The sequence below is a fragment of the Somniosus microcephalus genome, unplaced genomic scaffold (assembly GCF_052327205.1).
Source record: "Somniosus microcephalus isolate GS21.2 unplaced genomic scaffold, FLI_Smic_1.0 unresolved_chr1, whole genome shotgun sequence".
Taxonomy (NCBI): Eukaryota; Metazoa; Chordata; class Chondrichthyes; order Squaliformes; family Somniosidae; genus Somniosus; species Somniosus microcephalus.
Window position 1 is genome coordinate 12913070 of NW_028225179.1, and position 6000 is coordinate 12919069.

The following is a 6000-nucleotide window of genomic DNA, read 5'->3' on the forward strand; positions in this document are numbered from 1 at the left end:
TCTGGGGCATTTTATAGCCCCGCTCTGACATTCGAGTTTCCCGCCGACACTGTGGACTTTCTTTCAGTGTATTTCTGCTTAGATGCAAAAAGCAGGAAATGGAATGTCTGAGAGCAGTGTATGGTGGAGACGAGGTGGCCGACAGGCTAAGGCGATGGACTGTTAATTCTTTGCCGATCTTTACGCGAGGGTTCGAATCCCATCCTCGTCGTTATTATGTTTGAAACTGGTATACTTTCTGAGCATTTAACTGAATCTTGCCTAAAATAAGCTTTCAAATGCAATTTCGTCAGAATCGCCCTGGTGCTCCTGGTCTTTGCCCCATGCATTACACCTATATTGTTAAAATTAAAAGAGGCCACTGCAATTCTTCAGCATCTTGAATGAGGATGGGGCAGTGAGCGCGATTCGGAGATGTCGAACTCCTCCTTTCTTCTGCTGAGATTGTCATAGAATGAAAGAGTAGCGGGAACAGAGGCAAATGATTAGGGAGCAGAAACATTAATTTCTCCTTTAGGAGGCAATGTAATTTCAAAAATATTTATCAACCTTAATGACGAGATTTTCTGTTTTAGTGTCTTTGGTTGAGAGATAAATAATGGGCGAGAAATCCTCGTTCTTTTCGGCATATTCTAATGGGATCTGAGACCCCGGTTTAATGTCTTACTAGAAAGATGGAGGCACCAACAGTGCAGCACTACGTCATTACTGCACTGGAGTGTCAGCCTGGATTATGTGCTCAAGTCTCTGGAGTGGTGCTTGACTTTGCTGCAGCTGAGCCACGGCTGACACCTACACTCAGTTCATTTGGCTGGAGAGAAATGACGGAGATAAACGGAAATGTTAAAATGGAGTAAACCTTCAGTTTGTCGTCCAACAGAAAAGCGGGCATCGTAATCGGCCGCCTGTTATAGAAACAGTCCGATTTATGCTGCCATCGATTTCATAAGCATTGAAAATCAGGCCTGTCTATAATGGAATCGGTCGTGGTCAGTTGTTAATCACTCTGGGTCTGTTTAAATCGGGAGTGCTCACAGTCCAGGATTATTCTGTGCCTGTTTAAAATTGCAGAGCTCACAATCCCGGATCATTCCGTTTTTTTTTAAGTAGAGCGATTTCAGCTTTCATGACCGAGGTGTTGAGTTTAACTAAATGCAGCGGGGCTCGTCCGGGATATCTCGCATTTTAAGCCACAAAAATTCCCTAATCGAGAATCATACCCCTAGACCAACGGGCCGCCGATGTTCTGCTGCAAGTTGCATTGCGATTCCCTGCGCTGGTGCAAACCCAGCTCGCAGAAGTTCTGTTCATTCAGTTAAAATGTTTATCTTCTCCTCAATCCGCTACTTTTTTCGAACAGTTTCCTTGAATCTGCTCACAATTCTCCCCATAAAAAGAGACTTAGCAGTATCAGCGGCCACGTGGCCTAATGGATAATGCGTCTGTCTTCGGTTATGAGTTTTTCAGTTTATCAGAAGATTGCAGGTTCGAGTCCTGCCGCAGTCGTTTAATTAACTGGGCGACACTTTTTCTGTTCTGAATCTAGCTTCAAACCGACCATTTTCAAAAATCCCTCAACTGAAGCAGCGGAAGGCCTTTTGCTTACATTAAGCTGATTGTACATTTTCAACATTGTAGATCTGTGTGCACGGGCAGGATAAGCGGTGAAGTGGACTTTCTTTCAGGGTATTTCTGCTTAGATGCAAAAAGCAGGAAATGGACTGGCTGAGAGCAGTGCATGTTTGAGACGAGGTGGCCGAGAGGTTAAGGCGATGGACGGTTAATACATTGCCGATATGTACGCGAGAATTCGAGATCCCATCCTCGTCGTTATTACGTTTGAAACTGGCACACTTTCCGAGCATTTAACTGAATCTTGCCTAAAACAAGCTTTCAAATGCAATTTCGTCAGAACTGGTCTGTGCCCCATGCATTACTCACGTCTTGTTAAAATTAAGAGAGACCACTGCAATTCTTCAACTTCATGAATGAAGGTGGAGCAGTGATCGCGATTCGGAGATTGTCGAATTCTCCTTTCTTCTGCTGAGATTGTCACCGAATGAAAGATTAACGGGAACAGAGGCAAATGATTAGGGAGCAGAAACATAAATTTCTCCTTTAGGAGGCAATGTAATTTCAATAATATGTATCAACCTTAATGACGAGATTTTCTGTTTTAGTGTCTTTGGTTGAGATATAAATAATGGGCGAGAAATCCTCGTGCTTTTCGGCATACTCTCATGGGATCGGAAGGCTCGGTTTAACGTCTTACTAGAAAGACGGAGGCACCAACAGTGCAGCACTACCTCAGTACTGCACTGGAGTGTCAGCTTGGATTGTGTGCTCAAGTCTCTGGAGTGGTGCTTGACTTTGCTGCCGCTGAGCCACGGCTGACACCTACACTCAGTTCATTTGGCTGGAGAGAAATGACGGAGATAAAGGGAAGCAACGGAAGGCCTTTTGCTTACATTAAGCTGATTGTACATTTTCAGCATTGTAGAACTGTGTGCACGGGCAGGATAAGCAGTGAAGTTGACTTTCTTTCAGGGTATTTCTACTTCGATGCAAAAAGCAGGAAATGGAATGTCTGAAAGCAGTACGTTGGTGAGACGAGGTGACCGAGAGGTTAAGGCGATTGACTGCTAATCCATTGTATGCTGCACGCGTGGGTTTGAATCCCATCCTCGTCGTTACTGTGTTGCATGTTTGATGCTGATGCACTTTCCAAGCATCGGTGAGACGAGGTGTCTGAAAGGTTAAGGCGATGGACTGCTAATCCATTGTGTGCTGCACGCGTGGGTTGGGATCCCATCCTCGTCGTTACTGTGTTACATGTTTTTAAAAAAAAAATTAAAGTCATTGATGGGATGTGGGCGTCGCTGGCTATGCGTGCATTTAGTGGCCATCCCTAATTGCCCTTGAGAAGATGGTGGTGAGCAGTCTTCTTGAACCGCTGCAGTCCATATGGTGTAGTTACACCCACAATGCTGTTAGGAAGGGACTTCCAAGATTTTGGCCCAGCGACAGTGAATGAGCGGCGATACAGTTCCAAGTCAGGATGGTGTGTGGCTTGGAGCAGAACTTGTAGGTGGTGATGATCCCATGCGTCTGCTGCCCTTGTCCTTCTAAGTGGTAGGGGTCGCGGGTTTGGAAGGTGCTCTTGAAGGAGCTTTGGCGAGTTGCTGCAGTGCATCTTGTAGATGGTACACACTGCAGCCACAGTGCGCCGGTGGTGGAGGGAGCGAATGTTGAAGGTGGGGACCCAGCACTTCGTTTGTGCTAGGTATGATTCGAACCAATGGAGAGTTTTCCCCTTGATTCCAATTGACTTCAGTTTTGCATGTTTCTCTGGTTGTGTTTATCTTTCATTCTTCATCTATGAGCTGTTTCTGAATCCGTGAGTTTGTGCTGCTTTGTGGGTGAGCGGCAGACATGTAGATATGTGCTGTTCGCTCTCCCAGATTGAGAATGTGGAAAATGTGGAGCAGTCTTCTGTAAACAAGCGGATTTATATATTTACCTCACAGTTTCCGCACATCTAGGACTGAATTCCCGCTTTTAATTATAAAATCGCGGAATTTTAACAGTTATTATTTTAAATCTTCTGCAATGTCGCCAAACTGAGGGAATTGGGGATTTTTGATTAAAGAGCGGGGGCTCATCCGGGATTTGGGTCCTCGCCTCTCGCTTTTAAATCAATGGATTTTTCTGTGCGAGAATCATACCGCTAGACTCTATCTTTCAATGTCTCACGTCTCTGTGTCTTGTCTCTCTGTGTTTTCCACTGATGGACGTCTCAGGCTTCCTTCAACTGCCAAGTCTGATCTAACCTGCCGCACCAGCAGGAAAGGGTAAAGAAAGAAACAATGACTGAGACGGCAGGGAACGTCTTTAAAAAGTCAAATTCCAATTTTCAGACCGAACCCGATGACGTAAGGATGATATTGTTGACTTGAAATATTTCGGGTACCACTTGATATTGCTGTACATTTTATAGGAACTCGAGGTTGTAAGGACAGAAGCAGTCTGAAAGAAATCTTACAGCTTCATTTACCAGCGGCTTGTTTGTCTCGGAGTTTGAATCTCGCTCGAGGGGTTTCATTGGTTTCTATGGGAGAGGTTCCCAGATTCAAACGCTGTCTTTGTACAGTTGCAGAATGTGCGCAGATTGAAGCTGACATGATAATTGTTTACAACTCAACTGACCTCATTGGCGATTCTCAGTCCTTGAAGGACATCAATGTGGTTTTGCTTTAAAAGTTCATCACCGAAACATGACTGAACAGCGACTCTGGCGGGCCTCAAACCCACAACATTTGAATGACCTTTCCAGCCATTAACACTAGAAAGGCCAATGCGCTACCCATTGCGCCACAGAGCCGATTACGGCAAATGACGCTGAATCGGTGAGATTGAGCTTCTTTGTGGGTGACCGGGAGACTTGACGATATGTTCAGATGATTTCCCTGTCAATAATTTCCAGCTCCGTCTTTTCCCAAAGTTTGTACAAACGTATTAATGAGAGGATCAGATACATCGCTCGGGGAAAATCGTCCACTAAACATTGAAAGTTGACAGTATTTATTGTGAGCGGTTTAGATTTATTCTGGTATAAAAGTCGCCGCGATCTGGGCCTGATTCGAGCAGGCGGTCTTATGATCTGGAGTCAGACGGGTTCCCAAAATCCTGTTGCGTCTCAAATACCCTCATATACAGTCTCTTCCATTATAGGGTGGTACTTTGAGATACCATCACTACTCTGCCTGGTGGTCATCCATTCCTTTTCTGTCTGTGCAACCATTACCTGTGGTGTGACCAACTGATTAATTGTGATATCCACGACGTCATCAGCATCGTGAATGCTTCAGTGTGTATCCATTCACAGCTCCAGCGCCGCAATGCGGTCTGCCAGTAGCTGCAGCTGGATACACTTCCTGCACACATGGTCTTCAGGGACAAAGGAAGTGTCCCTGATTTCCCACATAGCGCAGCAGGAGCATACCATGGGGCCGAGCTCTCCTGCCATGATTTATCCTTTAATTAATTTAAATTAAATTAAATCAAATCAATGGCACCAATTACACTATAATTAAATGATATACTCAAGTGCCCTTGTTTTGCAACGGCCCTGCTACACCACAGAGAGCTTAGAAACTATAAACCACAGAGTTTAAGTTTGGATAAAAGGAGAAAGAGAGAAATTCTCACCAACCAATCATTATCTGCTTTCTGGTGACGTCACACTTCGATTACTTTTTACTTCCCTCTCTCCCGCTCTGAGATTGGGAAGCCTATCTGCTGCTGCCACCTCAGTTTAAATTAGCTCTGCCACCGCCTCGCTCCACCAAGGTCCGCCACTGCTGTGGGGCTTACCTGCTCCGCCGCCTCAGAATAAATTAGCTCCACCACCGCCGCTGCTTCACCCAGGCCCGCCGCCGCTGTGGGGCCTACCTGCTCTGCCACCTCTGTTTAAATTAGATCCACCACCGCCGCCTCTTCACCCAGGTCCGCCGCCAATGTGGGGCCTACCTGCTGCTGCCACCTTGATTTAAATTAGCTCCGCCACTGCCATCGCTTCACCCAGGTCCACCGCTGCTGAGTACACAATACTCCAGGTGTGGTCTCACCAGGGCCCTATATAATTCCAGTAAGACATCTTTAAGCTTATATTCAAATCCTCTTGTAATAAAGGCTGACATACCATTTGCATTTCTAATTTCTTGCTATACCTGCATGGTAACTTTCAGTGATTCTGTTATAAGGACACCGAGGTCCCACTGAACACCAACATTTCCCAATCTCGCAACATTTATAAAATACCGAGCTTTTCTATTTTCCATAACAAAGTGGATAACTTCACATTTCTCCATTTCCAAATGCAGTGTTCTTGCCCACACACTTAGCCTGTCTATATCCCCTTGAAGCCTCTTTGCATCCTGCTTATATTCCCACCTAGCTTGCTATCATCAGTGAGCATGGATATGTTACATTTGGTCCCCT